Source organism: Sciurus vulgaris (genome assembly GCF_902686455.1).
Source record: "Sciurus vulgaris genome assembly, chromosome: 2".
Lineage (NCBI taxonomy): Eukaryota > Metazoa > Chordata > Mammalia > Rodentia > Sciuridae > Sciurus > Sciurus vulgaris.
The window spans coordinates 137,492,325-137,501,185 of NC_136462.1; the positions used below are offsets into that span (position 1 = coordinate 137,492,325).

The 8,861-nt window shown below is 39.6% G+C and overlaps 1 long non-coding RNA gene across 1 annotated transcript in view; it reads left to right on the forward strand.

Moving 5' to 3' along the window:
- Positions 1–8,346, forward strand: part of LOC306654984 — an 87,251-nt gene extending 78,905 nt beyond the window's left edge. Inside the window, exon 6 of the long non-coding RNA XR_013762144.1 lies at positions 7,349–8,346. This is a non-coding gene — a long non-coding RNA (uncharacterized lncRNA). The remainder of the gene's footprint in view (positions 1–7,348) is intronic.
- Positions 8,347–8,861: the final 515 nt, after the last annotated feature.

Here is an 8,861-nt window from a genome sequence, read left to right on the forward strand (position 1 = left end):
TTAAATCATTTTTCAGCGCCTGGAAATAAAAGGCAAACATCCAAATCATTGGCAACAGAGCCACCTCCAGATTCCTAGGGAGGTAAACCCAGAGGCAGAACAAAGAGATTTGCATTCTAAGGGATGCAAAGCAGCCAGCCCTGTTTAAATGTTCCATTTGGTCTGTGATGTCTTCATCAGGCAGTGAGGAGGCTCCCCAGGAGCCTGTCAGACCGGGTTTCCATGACTCTCCTTCAGGCAGCACCGAGGGCAGACGCCAAACCAGGGCCATGCAACCTGTTCCAAGCAATGGCTCTGATGCAAGGTCTCAAAGCGGTTGTGCTAGGAGCCCAGCACAGAGACAAGACTCAAGAAAGTGACAATTTTATCTTTCACAGGTGTCAGAACTGCAAACAAAGAACTATTTGTAAATAAAGCAGCGTTCCCCGCCCCTCCTGCTTAACGTCAGCATTGGTACTTTAAAGACAAACTAGTAGTTATTAAGAAAGCATTTTGGTAGATGAACGCTTCTCTGCAGAAACCCTCTGAAAATGGAACAGTTTTGCTTATGGTGATCAGAAATTTAAAAAAAAAATTGAGTTCAACTAGGTTTTAATTTACAATATAGTGAAAACTACCCTAGAGGGTTTGACTTCCTTATTAAAAGGAGCAACTAAAAACTATATGTCCTGATTATGCGTCAGGACACTGAGAGCTTCTAGTAACTTTTGCCACTCACCAGATTTAAACTGTGTGCAGATGAAATTATCTATCTGTGCCTCAGTATCTACAATTGCAAAATAAGCCCAATAATAGAATCTCCCATACAGGTTACTAAATGGGATGATTTATAGAATGTGCTTAGTGCATTATCCAGAAACTTTAAATATCACAACTAATACTAGTAATTTATGTTATGTTTTAAATATCAATTACATTAAAATATTACTTAGTATTAATTACATTGTAGAGTGGAGGACCTTTAAACCAATAAGACTAATTATTGTTGTTTGGTGTTATTAAACTCCACTTCATCTAGAATGTTCTGAAAATGAGAATTAATAACTGGAGTTAATAAGTAGGCATCATATATGTCAATGGATCACTGATTTTAAAAGCCATTTGATTTACCTTTTTCATTGAACACCTTTGATGAGGCAGAAGACATGGCCAAATTCTAGTGTACTGGATCATCATTCTAAATCTCATAGCTCATTGTCATCTGTGAATTCAATCAGAATATTTGCAGCTTGGGGTTTTAAAGAGACTGACATAAAGTCTGGCTTGTGGTAGGCACTGAATAAATAGAAATCATTTTTATTCTCATAAATTCATGCTTTTCTGGTATTGAGTCTGATTTAACTAAACTCTTGCAGATGTTGCTTGCCAGGTTCCACAATACAATTATCATGTGAATGGTTAGCCTATGTAGCAAAATAGAATAGTTTGGGGACAGGATCTGTGTCTTCAGTACCTGGTGAGATAAAGGTTCCCAGTGAGCTGAGCTCAGTGAGGCATGCAGCATAATTGTTGGCACATAGTAGGTTCTCAATTAAAAGATTTTCTTCCATCTTAGAGTGAACTCCCCAGTTTCCCCATCACTAGGAAAATGTGGTCATTTACATTCTTCATTAGATTTGTGCTGCACCAGGATTTTCCTTCTCTATTTTATCACCTCCATTAAGAAACCAGGATCCTTGGAAGGCAAGGGACAACATGGAAGCATCAGACCCACAAAAGCAGCCTCTCCCCATGGTCCATGGTGTCTAGATACAGAAGAGTACATGATGGTGAGTTATAGGCTCTAGTAGGCTGCCAAGGAGGATGCTGGGGACAGGATTTTACTTTATTTTTTGATTGCATGTCAGATTGTGTCCATTGATTAGAAGTCAATTAATTGTTAATCATCCCACTTAAATGCAAAAAGAGATATCACATTTGGAAAATATAGAGATGTTGAAGAAAACTATGCTTCATCTTAGAAAAGAATTTGGATGAGTTTACCTGACTATTGAATGTGATTTCAAATCATCGTGAGAAAGGGGATAATTGAGAGCCCAGAGTTGGCAGGTACATCAAGTTAGTGAGGAGGTACCAGAACAATAAAGTTATGAAGTCAAGCAGACAGCACCCAGTATTGACAAGATGTGACTAGAGGATGAATAAGTGACAGTAGGGCACCTTCATGAGCTCTTAGTCTGCAATCATCCATGTCAAAGATTAGCAGGCTGAAGAAAAAGGTGATACTAGGTGAATCACTGTATGCATCCTCAGCCTGTTCAGGTGTCCCACCTCCCTCTTTTCTCATCTAGGTTCCCATCTTTTTAACTCTACTTCAAGTCTTTGGGAGAGTTAGCAGGTCTATGAAAACAAACAAACAAAAACAATGGGAAGGTGTAAATGGATCTGGAGAATAACAAAGGGACAATGGAGAAGGAAGGGAAGAGAGTAAGTGAAGGAAGGAAACCTTTTCATTCCCAGGTATGAGCCAACAGTTCAGCTCCTGGTTGACTGTACCTGGGTTTCCTTCATGATAATGCACTGTTGCATTATCAAAGAGAAGATACACACAAAAAAGACACATCTTCTTTTCCTGCTTTTTGTGGTTATTTATAAGTACTACTTCCATTTCCTGCCCTAACCCTGAACCTTCTCTTTTGGTTCCTTTCTTTCTGTGACCCTTCTCTCTGCTGAATGTCCCTGTGCACTCCCACGCCTCCCCTGCTGTGCCTGCTGCCTCTGCCTTCTGCCCCTCCTCCTCCATCCATCCTGCCCCTCCCCAGAGGAAGGAAGGTTCCTGACACTTTGGGGTGTAAGAGGGTCACCCAACAGGTGGTTACTTTTTTAGCCTCAAGAATGTGACTCTCCACCTTTGGTAGGAGTGGGCAAAGGGTTTGGGAGATGGAGCAGAGTGAGGACAGACAGTGACAGTTGCAGCAAGCCCACCAGTGCCAGCAGGAAGGAAATGTTAGCCTGCCATTTCTGGATGCTGCAGAGCATATGGAGAGCCCGGGATTGCTGTCAGCAGCCCAGATCGGGGCTGTGCCATCCCCGCAGCTTTATTGTGGCTTTCTAAAGAAAGCGGCTCAGTGAGCTCCCTTACCTGAGGTTGTTGGAGGAAATGCCTCAAATACTGGTCTCACAGAGTTCCTCATATTCGTAAATACACAGGGCATTGTTATTAAAGGCACCTCTGTAGTCCATTTTTTGAATGTACCCTACAATTTGGCTGACAGGACCCTGAATTGTGGACATTTAGTTTGTTTCCACTTTATTAACTAAGTCTAAATAGTGCTTTGGTGAATATTTTACACACATTGTATATACTTCACTCAATTACTTTGTTAGCACTGCAATTGCCAGATCTAAGTGTGATTGCCACATGTAATTCTAGGACTTTGGATACATAAATTAACCTAGAAGATTTAAACCAATTAATACTCCTCACCAGCTGTACAATGGACCTTAAAACTGAGATACAGTATCTCATTGATATATGTATGTATGTGTATATTTATAGTTTATATGCTTGTATAGAACATATTCTAAAGATAAACCCCACAGTGCAGAGAAAGGTTATTGTGGAGGACTAGGATTTTAGGATTTTAGGGCTTTTTTTTTTTTTTTTTTAGGGGAAAAGGGTTGACATTATTTTCTGTTTTCCTACAATGGATATTTACTTCTTTCTAATTAGAAATTTAATTCTCTTGTTCCAAGATGTGAAGTCTATAAGAGAAAATAATATGATAATTAATCCTAATTAACTTATTCCTGTTTTTCTTTTTTTTTAGAGCAGTGGTCTGTGAGGGCTGTAAGGGATCTTAAGGCTAATTTGATCTACCTCCTTCGATGTGCTGGTATGAAAATTGATTCTCCAGAAGATGACTTGATTGCTTATATTCCAGAAGTTAGCCTCTAGCAGAGCTAGGGGATAGAATCCAGTAATATTTTAACTCTTTGTTTATTAAGCATTTTAATATTCTTCTTCCTGTATAAAAATATCTAGTTGACCCTTACTTCATATTTCAGAACTATTAATACTACCTAATGATTAACTAACTATAAGACTATGTAAATATTTTTGGAAGTGCAGAAATGCATTCTTAGCTGTGCCCAAGGAAAGATGCAGATTCTATTTGACTTAATAAGTGCTCATTTAAAACATTTGATAATAAAAGTTCTAGAAAGAATCATAAGACAGACCATTACATATTTACTGCTTGTGTTGCTTATTCTGATCTTCTTTTCCTTCAATTTTCCCATATCTTCTCTGTTTTTTGTTACGTATCACCAAATATTAAAAAAATATATATATATAAGTTTTCCAGTTTTCAGTCAGGAGTGTTTTAGACCAGGGAGAGTTTTCTTCAAGTCTGCAGGCTTCCTGGGTAAGGTTCTGTACTGTTCAGTGAGGGCATGTTAAATGGTCACTTCCTGGGAGGTCAGGTGTATGAAGAGGGGAACACTGCAGGATACATGGAGCTTCAAACAAAAGACTTTTGATAGAGATGTTAAAAACTGGAGAAACACTGATACTGAATTCTGAAGGGCACTGTGCAGCTAAACATTTGGAAAACAGATGCCCCATACTGGACTCTATTTTCATGCAAACTCTAAAAGTGACATGACAGTCTATTGTATTTGCTGGACCTCCAAGTAGCTAAAAATACAGCTGGATCCTGGAAATACAAGTCCTTCCTTTTAATGCATTTTTTAGTTGGCTTGTGAGAAGCCCGGCCCTTGAGCATTTGACTAGTTCAAGTTGCCTGTGACTTTAGAGGGACTTCATTTTGGATGTGCAGGATGGGCACAGTGGCTACCATGGCTTTTTCCTTTATGGCACACTTATTCCTTGGTAATGAAACAGAAGGTATTTGGATGGGAATTAGTTTCCACCAATTATATAAAATTTAATATGCACATAAATACTCAAAAATAGTATTTAATGCATATACAATATATACAAATTACAAATTTTTATGTAGTTTTGTAATATATACATATTTAAATAATGTATAACAGATAAACTTATAATAAGTTTAATATAAACAATAAAAAAATTAATATAGTTATGTATTATATATATATGAAGAAAAAAAATTCTCTCATTATCTAGAGAGGGTCTCCTTATACAGCAGCTTCCCCAAAATCAGTGTAATATAATGAAACAGGAGGAGAATAACCAATGAAAATTTTACTTTCTTGTAGTTGATAAAGGTTGAAAATGCTCCTGAGATTTAAAAATATGTCATAAAAATAGTAGGAACTCCATGGATGCTTGTATTTGAAAGCTCCCCACTACCTCCCCCTTCCTCTTTGTTCCCCATCCTGTGCCTGATTGCAAGTTATCACCTTCAAGAGAACAGCTGGGTCACCCTGAAAAGGTGTTAATCTTCCAGTGTCTTCCCTAACACCTTATTGACAGCTTAAGTCAGGATGGCCTACTTTGACTTTGGTGAATCTGACTTGTCAAAATTCCTTTTCAACTTTATATTCATTTTTAAAATAGGGCCTCTGCAATTTCCCAGGCAGGATTTGTAATGATAACTATTCTGAATGACCTAGCATAGTTGTATGATAACTATCTCTCCATTCCAGGAGGCACTCTGCTTTGTGGCAAACCCCTTCCTGCATATATCAGCAAAGCATGAGGCCTGTCTCTCAGGGTGGGGGGGCGGGTACTAAGACTCATCTAATGGGTATACACAGCCCCAGCCATTGCTCAGAGAAGCTTGCGCTCTACCAGTTGAAGATTTCAGTGCTATTTGCTGAGATTTTTCAGCTGTAGTGGAATGAGTAATGTCAGTTCTGAAATCTCCATTGTACAGGGCTTCAGGCTTCTCTACTGGACCTGAGGGTCAGAACCATTCAATCCATCATCAGAAGCCAGTTGAGTGCCTGCTCATGTGATGAACCTGTGGTTCTGGGCCTTCAGGGGAAACGCGTATGTACATATCAAGCGTCTTGCCTTTAAGAATCATTCAGAGTGTATCTGCAATCCCCTGGGGAGGCTGAGGCAGAAGGATTGAAAGTTTGAGGCTAGACTGCACAATCTGGCAATACCTGTCTCAAAATGAAATTTTAAAAGGGGTTGGGCATGTAGTTTAGTAGTAGAGCAAGCATTTACCTTGCATGTTTGATGTCCTGGGTTCAATTCCAAGTACTGCAAAATCAATCAATCTATCATCCAGAGGGGTGGCAGCTATACTGAGAATAAAACCATGGGTCAGTGGGTGGTTAGCTATGATTCCAGGCCATGTGACTTGGCTAGACTCATCAGGAGAGAGATATCACATCAGGAGTGTTATAAGGAAATTTTTCATGAGGGGATGCATATTTGTACCTGGCCTTGAATGGTCAACCATGGGGTGAAGGCTTTTCAGACACAGGATAAATATTTATAATATAAAATTCTAATCTATTCTTGGATTGGGTAGGTCAAATTGTCCTGGTTTCCTGTCACTGAGTGGGTTCCTTTGTGGTGGAACTTTCAGTACTAAGACCACCAAAAGTCTCAGGCAACTTGGAATATTGGTTGTTCTATAGGAAGGCCAGAATGACAAGGAAGGTTGTGGCCAGACTGGTGAGTTGTGGTCCCAGTCTAGTGTCAGATGCTGTTGGTTTAAATAAGGGCAGGAAAAAAAAAAAAAAAATCCTACATAAGGCTTGCAATCTAGTTGATGAGGTTAAGATTAGTGAACAAAAAACCATTTCAGTGTTAAAATGAAACCATCCTGAGCATTTTTAAAAATTAATATGTGCTTTGCTTACAATTAGGGCAGGGGCCAGGTGCTTACTGGATAGCTGGAATGAATTGCATCAGTGGAAGGGATGTTGCCATCTAAGAAGGTAGAGGGTAAGCTTTGGCCTAAGAGTTGGAGTTGAAGGAGGAAGAAGGGGTCGATCTTCAGTTTGGGCCAGCATTTGAGGCAGGTTCCCACTATCCATTTGGAAGAGAAATGTTCATGCTGCACAACAAGGAAGAAATGATTAGGCAGGGCATGAAAATCTAGATGGAAACTTGAGATAATAAGAAGGCTGTGTTCCATGAGGGTGTTGTCCAAGTGACCAGATTTCATGAGGTTTTCCGAGAAAGGTGTCTGGGAAACACCATATGCTGTGTTCCTGTGGAGATTTTCTGAACTTTCTGAAGACTTGGAGAAGTCTTGCACTAAAGAACCTAAAATTTCCAATATAACCCCACATCTCCAACACTAATGACCAAAATGGAGAAAGGTTGGGGTAGAACATTTATTAATGTTTTGTGTGAGAAGGATTCTTTGGAAGCATAAGAAGTTCATGATTTTTTTTAATGCAGAAGTCACTGTAATTTTAATTAATGTTTAATGTGCCTTTATATGCATTTTAGGAAGCTTGCCTTAACAGTGGTTGCAAAACAAAGTGGAAGAGGAACATGGCAGCAATTACTACAGAGGTACAGGAAGACCTGAATTCAAATTTGTTGCTCGCTGCATCCAAATCAGCCCTTAGGTTTACTTGGTTTTATTAAAATATAGTTTTAAAGATTTTGGCACAAAACCAAGCACATGGTAAGTACTCACCATTCAGAAGTTATTATATATTTTTTTTATCATGATATGTTGGGATAGACTAAGTTAAGTCATCAAATTTGGACTGCCTGTGGGATGTGTAGGTTTTGGAAGAGTTGTTCCTCCTCCTCCTCTGTATGAAATTGATCCCATTACTAGTGATGGGACACCATCATTCCTTCTCCACTGAATGAACTGTTAAAAGACTAAGCTGACTCTCAGCAGAGGCAGAGCCTAGCAATCTGTAATCTGTAATCTGTCAGATGATACAGCATCAGTCCCAGTGAGGGGCCTGGCACATACACCCCAGGAGAGGGGAGTCTCCCTGCATGTGACATGGAAGACATTGAAGAGGTGAGGGAGGCGCCATATGCTGCTGGGCCTTACAGCAGGGAGAATAAACAATGACAGAAGCCTGGCACCAGCTCAGGCTGGAGAATCCACAAGATCTAGCAGATACTTTCAAGGCATCCTCCTGGATGTAGGCATTTCCTTTTGTTTTTAATTTTCAAACAAGAGGGTGTAATAAAATGTGATAAGTTAAACCTAAAACGAGAATTGAAAGAAGAGGACCAGTCTGTTCCCATTCACTCAACTAAGCTACTCTTCATTCTGAAATTGGCAAGAAGCAAAGTGGGCAGACGTGTCTCCTGCCTGTCAAGTGCCAGGTAAGCATGGATTCTCCAAGGTGGGGGCACATATTTATTCAAAGGAAGTATTTGAGGGGTAGGAGTAAGCAGGAAGTTTTGGTGAATAGAATAGTTTGAACTCTATCTGCTCTTCTGTTCTTGAGATGGTTTACTACTCCTATTGTCATAGTAGACATGACATGACATGAGTGACATGACATGACATGGGTTTGAATGACATGAGTGGTCATTCAAACAAAAAGAGTTTGGGGAGAAATTGAGAAAGAGTACATCTAATAATTACATTGGGACACTGAGCTTAGACCAAGTGTCCCAGACAAACCAGAGTGTGTCTCCCTATTATGAGTTGAATTGTGTCCTCTGCCTTCCAAATTTTATTGCAAATATTGTGCAGCTCTACCCCTAGTACCTCAACATATGCATGCATTGGACAGGATTAAGTTGAAATGAAGCTGTTAAGATGGGCCCTGATCCTATTTAACTGATATCCTTGTAAGAGGAACTTTGGACACATATAGAAACATCAGAGACATGTGCATAGTGATAAGAGCATTGAGAAGACAAGGGGAAGAAAGCCATATGCAAGCCAAGGAGAGAGGCTGCAGACATCCAATGCCTTGATCTTGGACTTCCAGCCTCCTGAACTGTAAGAATCTCTATTTTTTAAACCACCCAATCTGTG